Source organism: Pinus tabuliformis, chromosome 4_1 (assembly GCF_031772625.1).
Source record: "Pinus tabuliformis cultivar Carrire ecotype Pingquan chromosome 4_1, CPIR1, whole genome shotgun sequence".
Classification (NCBI taxonomy): Eukaryota; Viridiplantae; Streptophyta; class Pinopsida; order Pinales; family Pinaceae; genus Pinus; species Pinus tabuliformis.
Window position 1 is genome coordinate 782135598 of NC_142303.1, and position 8807 is coordinate 782144404.

The window sequence follows — 8807 nt, forward strand, 5'->3', positions numbered from 1 at the left end:
GGCTTGTTCCATGGTCGAGAATGGTGCTGTCAACCTCCAACATCTGCTCATTGGGTCTGGTCGATGCTATTTGGCCTCTCGAGTTCCTCCGGCTCCTAAATCGCCTAACAGGTATGTTCCTATCAGCAACACTCTTGTTATGGTCAATTGCAAGCCTGGTTGCTAGTACTCATTCCTCGAATGGTAAACAGAGGGGTTTCTCTTTTTGATTTTTTTGGAAAAGGCCAAGCGGCCCAAGACCTTACGTCTACTCTTCGTTGTTTGACACAGAGAGATGGCGAATTCTTACGCCATACCAGAGTGCCCTGCACCCTCCCGGCTTCAGGGAAACTTGTCCTCGGTGTAGCTATGCCGAACTGAGGCCCTGGATATTTTGGTGTTTATAAACATTGATATGCCTTCGGGCTTCTCTTGAATTGTTATGTAATTAATTTTTATTTATGGACACAGCACAGGGTATAACCCTGGTGGATACCTCTCGTTTGGTTACAGTTTGTTATTACAGTGCACCGTTGTTGTTTATTTCCATTTGCCGAGTTTAAGTTATAGCCTTCGCGGCCATTCTGTATGCTATTTCCAAATGTGTTGGCTTAACCTCTTCTGTGCGGTGCGTCATCTGTTGTAACGTTTTCTTTAGCTTTTCTCTCCAGGGTTTCGGAATTATGGCGGTTTATCTGTGGATATCTCATTGTAATTTTTTTGTTAATGCACAGTTTTGTACATTGAAGCACCACTGTAATATTTTCGCATGTTAAATTTTTCCTTGTCGCATTATGTATAAGGCGCCCCCCCGCATGGGAGCTGGATGTCTGTTTGGCTAACCTGTGATGCATGAGGGCATTCACCTTCGGAACTAGCGCTAGCATTCGGCTGGCCTACCCTGTGAATAGTTTTATGATTTTGTATTCTTTTTTTTCCTAAACCTAATATCACTTCTCAGAGGTCTAGTTAATGGTTATTGTAGCGGCAGCGTGAATATCTACCGTCGTATGGTTGGTTAAATGCAAGTTCATTCTTTTGTTATATATATACATGGATATATCTTTGCTTTTCTTTCAATTACAGTTGTGGATACTTGCGAATGGAAAGAAAGACAAGGGTTCTGTATTTTTTTTAAATAAATGAAACCCTTACGAATACTAACTCTGCCACTTCAATTGTTTTCCTCAGACTCTTGTAGATAGTGGTCCTACCAACCGCACATTAAGCCCCTATACTCTGTTCCTTAAAGCTTACTACGTTCTCATGCATCTAAACGTGCTTAGGAGGTAGTCTTTAAAACATCCAACAACTGCCTACTGTGTAAGTTTTCCTTTTTGCCCATTTTCAGGGTCGGCCTCTTGCCTTTCAGATTCTGCTGTAAGTTCTTGAATTTCCCACCTTATATTTATGTATATTTTATTGTCAGTCCCTGTAGACTTTGCCCACGGTTATCACTTAATTTTATTATAAGAGAAAACAAAACTCTTCACATCCACTATCTCGTGCCACAGTAAGAATAATTCTTGAGGAAGACAACTATATCACCCTACGGTTACTGTAAGAGGAAACCCTCCATACCCTCCTACAATAGAAATGTATTTCAAAACAGAAATTTACCAGCTATTCTGTTCCAAGGGATTCTTTTACATACCTGGAATTGCTGACTGTTAAGATCTTTCTGATAGTCACCCAAACCTGTGTTTGCTTCAATTCAACGGCTCGTCCATGAGATTCGTCTTTTGAGACCAGAATCTCCCCCCTTGCTTCTTGCTAGACCACAGTCTTCTGCACGATGCTCGTACAGTGAGCAAGGCTATCTGGTCATCACTAGACTTAGCCACTTTTCTTTCCTTATTGGATTCTTTTCTTTTTCTCTTCCTGTCCCTAGAGCACAGATTTTTCCTCCTTCCCCCCTCCTTTTCTTTGAAAACTTTTCCAGTTAGGGGAGGTAGTTAGGGTTGCTTGCACAGCAACTGTCTTCCACCTCAAAAGGACAACTTCCTCCTTGAGAATTACCTCCTTTAAGGAAACATGCCTTACCTCTCATAATGAAAACAAATTATATTTAAATTTTAAACAGATAATAATAACAGACTCAGTTTATTTTTACCACAGTAAATCAAATATTTACATTTTATCCCGGGGCATTACAATTCTGCGGGCCAATAAACTATAATGGAGTTTCACGGATTGGTTAGTTTTTGCGTTCAAGAAATTTAGCTGGACATAACTGACTTGAGGTTAAACTTGACAATTCTCGATACAAAAAAACAACAACAAACCAAAAAATTAAAATAAAATAAATGGCTATTTTTTTAAAAATAATTTATTTAAAATAAGAAATGATTATTTTTTCGTATGTGTGATGGAACTATATTTTAATTATGTTCAATATATCACTCCAATCAAGACAGAAAATTGAGCAGTGACTTTACATTGAGTGTCTTCACATATATGCATAATGACTATTTAATACGTGCCTCTTATGTAAAAAATAATTAATAGCAAAAGTTATTTGTTCCACAAATAACTTGTCATTTGATGTATAATTAGCATGAACATGATTATTATTTTTGTCATTTGAAAATTGATGATTGATTAAAAATACTTACTTTCATTAGTTCAATAAATCATATAAAAAATGTCTACTTTCTTTGTATATATATTTTAGATCTTTATTATTCTAAAATCTAAATTATGAGATTCAAATTTTTGTTTATAAAGGCTCATCAAGCTACATAGTTTGATTGAGCCATAACTCTCAATTGAGCCTCTAATCATGTAAATGGCTCAATCGATGGTTTATCAAACCCTTGATCGAGCTATTTGAATTTGAAATTTAAATGCTTGATGGAGCGTTTAAAAGCCTTTGAAGTCCCCAATCCACAATTTCAGCACCCCTTCTGCAAAATTCCCTACAACATCATTTTATGCCGTAGCAAACTTAGGCAAAAAATTGTCCTTAGGTGGCAGAGTTGGTTATATTGGATTCATGAAAGAATCTTCTATCTAATGGCATATGAGTTTCATATTTTAGAATTCATATGATATTTTTCATCTAATTTCTTTTAAACATAATGCTTGAAATTTTTTTGAACAATTTTAAAAAGGTTGAATAAAATATTATCATAAAATATAAATAATAATTTTTTTTCAAAAAATACTACTATCTTAGTTTACAAGTTCTCTTCAAAAATGTACCCTTGGCTTTTCAATTTATTTAAATAGTTGAAAAAAACCCTTACGCTAACACGTGTTTGCAAAATGCAATTGAAATATTACTTCTTCAACTTCAATATATATATATATATATATATATATATTAAAAATTACACATTTTAGACTAAGTTATGCTATGTGAACACACACATACATTTTAAGATGTGTGAAAATTTGCAAGGACAAGCATTTCATTTAATGGAAAATTGATATAATACAGGACACTATTTTTTTTTTGCAAAATGTATCATTAGGACAACACCATAATTCTCCACAATTTGCTTTTTCACTCCAAATCAAAATCACAATGCTTGTATGAATTTTGAGAGCTTCAATTCGATAAAAGAAGAAAAACTTGAAATTTCATCACCACATTTGGCCCAAAAGTATAATCCATCTTAATGCATTCACCCAATTATGAGTGATGACTACACAAGTCAATAAAAAAAACAAAAAAAATGAAATCTATACATCGTCCAAAGAGTAGAAAGTTGAAACTATGAATTTCACAATCCTCTTGCAATCTTGAGGTTTGGTAAAATTAGCGAAGCAAACAACACCTTTAGCCTTGCATTCTTTGGCTACTTCAATTCGACCGTGTCATTACCACCACCAAATTTGCACCTCTCTTCATTTTCTTCCGCACCATGGGCTGTGAATATACACCCACTTCAATATCAATTACTTTTCTATTTGCCTCCCCAACCGGGTTCGACCCCCAGCTACATGTTGCGCTACCGTCAGTTTGGCACAACTATTGTATTCTTCGGCATATGGTATATATTGTATATATGTTGTACTGGGTTAATATAAACACTTCTAAAGAGGATCTTACCCCTCATTAAAAAAAAAATCTGTTCATTATATTTCCATATAAGAAAGTTTCAAAAATTAATGTATTATAATGTTTCTGGTTACACTCCAAAAATAACTTCAAAGATCAATGTAGTTAAAAAGATCGTTTAAAAAACACCTCCACTATGTTTTCACAAGGGAGCACATACCCATTATGGTTGTATTGGCCTTTTTTGTTTTTTTGCCTTTGGTTGTGTTCCCTCATAATGCAATTTAATGGTGGTGTTATAAGGAATGGAATAGTTAAAAGACAGAAGTAACATGGTTTCCTCGTGTTGTTATGTGTCATGCATTCTTTGAAGTATCGTATGGATAATATAAGAAACTCTATTTGTAGGCAATTTATTGGTCAGTTTTTAAGATGGAATATAATGTAATGCAGTTATTATTGGTTCATTTAGCTTATTGGTCATTCTTCAAGATAGAAAAAAATGTAATGGAGTTGTTATTGGCTCATTTCGCAGAAAGGGCTTTATGAAATCTGAATTTTATTTAAGGGAAGATTTTGGTAAAATCTTAATTATAAAAGGAAACTAAATGATTTCACCTCATTCATGGCTTGATTCTGATCTCCCACATTTTGAAATGTTTTCAAAATTTACAATGTATAATGGTCACTCATGAATCTGAACAAAGATCAAAGACAATTGCAATGCTTAATTTTGGGAAAAAGAAATGTGTGGGAAAGTGGTCATAACCACGAGGAAGTAATTAAAGAAAGAATTTGAGGCAATGACATTAAAACTTTGAAAAACGAAAGATTGTAGAGGCCATCCAAGGACGCCCAAATGCAATTTAGCATTTCAAGTTTTTCTAAGGACGCCCAAATGCAGTTTAGCATTTCAAGTCTTGTGTTCCTCTCCTGTCTCATTTCGATTTGGCACTTTACATTCAAAAAGTTGCATATAGGATATTTTTTTTTAACCAATATTCTTTATAATGTTTTTTTTTCAGAAGAAAAAAACTCTCTATAATTACTTCTTGTTTTTATTTTTTTTCTTATAGCATTGAACTTCACCAACTTTTTCAAAAATTAAATATTTGTCTCTATATGATTTTATAGACTCGAGAGAGGTAGTGCCAAAAATATTAGGGGCTTCACAATATTTCAGTCACGATTTATAGAATTATATTAGTTTACAGTATTTTATTTTATTGGTTTATTTCTGGTTAATATGAATTTAAAACTTTATCGTAGATATTTTGTATTTCTCATTAAGATATTAAATTTAAAATATTTAGTAATTTTAATATTTGTTCTAGATTATTGAAGTAACATATTTCTCATTAAGATATTAAATTTAAAATATTTAGTAATTTTAATATTTGTTCTAGATTATTGAAGTAACACCATTATAATATTAAATGGAGGGAAAATAAATTTTAATTAATAAAATAATTTAAATCATATTTTATAATAATTAATTTTTTTTAATTATTTTAATTTCATAGATAAATCAATATACAAAAATACTATATAATTAAATTAATATATAAAATTCTAATCTGAGTGTTACTTTATATTAACATACATATTTTTCTCCATTTAACTATCATCAACTCCTTAGTTTATTTTATTTTAAATTGGTTTATATTTTATTATTAGATTTTTTTAACCAATTAAGTTAATAAATTAGTTTAACACTTTTTACATTATTATTATTACAAATAATTAATTGTGTTATAATTTTATTTTAAATTGGTTTATATTTTATTATTAATTTTTTCAACCAATTAAGTTATTAAATTAGTTTAATAGGTTTTACATTAGTTTAATAGGTTTTACATTATTACTATTACAAGCAATTAATTGTGTATATATGTGTAAGAAAGAGAATTCGTAAACGTCATTTGTTTAGAAAAAGGGTGGTTGGCATATAAAAGGATTACATTGCAGAGGCCTATAAACCAAAATAAGTAACTATGTTGGTCTAACTTATACATTGAGACATGGAGACCTACAGAGTATGAGTTACTAATTTTGAAAAAGACAAAATTACCAAAAACTAACATCAATAATTATAATTTATCTTTATTTTCAAATCAAACAAACTAAAACTACATGCACAAAATTCATTTATACAAAAAAAATTGACATACTACCAAATAACTTTAATTTAAAAAAACTATATATATAAATGACATACTACCAAATAACTTTAATTAAAAAACCATATGAATTTAGTTTTCTTATTACACATTTATTTTCCTTTTCTTTGAAAAGGAAAAACCTATTTTTTTAATATTTCATAGTGAATAAAAAACATACAATCCCTTTATTTATTCATAATCAATATTCAAATTATTGACAGTAGACACAAGACTACGTAGTTGAAAGAAATCGCATTATGTAGCAAAATGCGCTTTTCGACACACAGTCACCGATACTAAATTACTATCGTGCAAGTACAATGGCAAACGCCGTGATATATCATGTAGACCTTATTTGTCAGTTCCTCTTGGTTGGAGTGTAACCCTCAGCCCATTTTTCATAAAGAGAGTCAATCCCCGTACCTTATAATTCAGCGGTTCACCTTCGTTAACCAGTTTCAGTTTGTAACGATATAAGATGGATGCCGCCACGTGCTTCATCTGCAAATATGCAAAATCTCTCCCCATACACATTCGAGGGCCTCCATGGAAAACAGGATATTTGTAAACAGATTGGTTCACGAAAACACCCTCATCATTAAGCCATCTCTTTGGCTTGAATTCCATGCAGTCTCTGCCCCAGATGCTCTCCATTCTTCCCATGGCGTAAGTAACGTAAACAATAGCAGTCCCTTTCTTCATAGGTGTCCCATCAGGCAACACGTCGTCCTCTATCGCCTCCTTTCTGCCCAATGGCACAGGAGGGTAAAGTCTCATTGTCTCGGACAAACATGCATGCAGATAATGCATTTCTTTCAGCTCCTCCCTGCTCAAACAAAGTGGATCACCGGGTTTGACATGACCTGATCTCTTCTTTAAAATGCGGTGGATCTCCTTCAAAATATTTTCTTCCACATGGGGATGTTGAAGAAGCAGCCAAAAGAACCAGGAAAGTGCCACAGATGTTGTGTCGCTGCCGGCAAGAATGAAGCTCAGACAAATGCCTCGTAAGAAAGTGTCGGAATATGGGATTCCATTTTGGTCCAAAGATTTCATAAAAATAGATAATATATCTGCATGGCTACGAGACATTCCAAGTTTTCCCATACCCAATTCCTCCCTTCTAGCTGAAACGATCTCCATGACAAACTGGTCGATGATCTTCAGAGCAGACTGAAGTTTCGCATCGATCCCCAAACCGAGAAATCGCATGATCTTTCTCAAATATACAGGCATTAAAAATCTACTATATGATGCTTCAATAGCATCATCGAATGCTTTCACGAAAGGAATGGCTGGCAGAGATGGAGATAAACACCCCACATCCACCCCAAACGCAATTTTGCAGATGTTGTCAAACGTGAAACGAAAGAGCATGTCTTGAAGATCGGTGGCGCTTCCCTTGGATATGGTGTTGTCCAGGGCAGGAATGAGATTTTGGCGCAGCGAGTCTTGTACGGAGTTCAAGACATAAGTGAGACTAGATACAGAGTTAAATTCTACCACAGACGCCTTTCTTTGTTGAATCCATAGTTCTCCATCGACGTTAAACAATCCATCGCCGAAAACATCTCTAAACGCGCTCCTGAAAGCAGGACCCTTTGGAAAACTTGAAAACCTAGTTGTGAGAATGTACTCCACATTTGCTGGATTGCTGGTAAGGACAGTGGTTTGCGGAAGGCCTTTGGCAATAAAAGTTCCCCCGCATCCGATCAGGATTTCTGAAATGGAATCGTATAGATGGTTTAAATGTATAAACAATGAGGGGAGAATCCCTAGGAAAGGCCATTCTGGAGGGATTCCGTTCTTTGCCTTTCTGTTGAGAAACAGAACATAGAACGTGAACGCCAGAATGATGACGATCAAGATAACGGAGATACCCATTGAGGCCTTCTGAAGAAGCATGGAACATGCAAACAGCCGGTGAATTCCAGGCATACTTAGCAGCACGCTGCCTCTAACAACATTGGATGAGTGGGAACATGCATTTATTGCAAATTTATATTTGCACCAATCGCAGGACTATGGATTGATTGCCAGGACCATGGTAAACGTTACATCGACGAAACGTGGAGAACAGCCTTTCATTCCGGACGATAGTTGGTGTGACAAGCTAATTGGTCGTTGATATGTCTTTTCATAATTAAATTAGTCAGTTTTTTATTTACAGAGTTGCTTCTCTGGGAAATTATTTTAACCGTAAGTGTTAACTTTATGTTCAGCCAGGGATATTGGGCATGAAATGAATTACATATTTCTATCGTATTGAATTGTACCATTAAATATAATAATAAAAATATTTTAATTATATATTGTTAAAAAAATTGCAATTTCTAATCTATTAAATAATGAAAATCATTTTCTCTAAATACTAGAAGTTAAAGTAAAATATTTATCTATATATAAATATTGAAAATATGATATAAACTTTTAAATATTTTCTATAAAGTAAGTATCCATATATATTACTCTTATAATAATATAGATAAAACTCACATTTAAAAGATAAAATCTTTACTGTTTTTTTTCTCTCTTTTTTAAACTTATTGTCACTATTTTGAAGAATTCACAATAACAAGTTATGAGTTAGAAGGTCAAAAATAAAGTTTCTTAAAAAATACTAGTTCCTTATCTATATTGGAAATGTCAATTTGATGATG

The 8807-nt window shown here is 33.3% G+C and overlaps 1 pseudogene; it reads right to left on the bottom strand.

Moving 5' to 3' along the window:
* Positions 1-6402: 6402 nt before the first annotated feature.
* Positions 6403-8070, bottom strand: LOC149178488 (cytochrome P450 86B1 pseudogene; annotated as a pseudogene).
* Between the last annotated feature and the right edge of the window lie 737 nt (positions 8071-8807).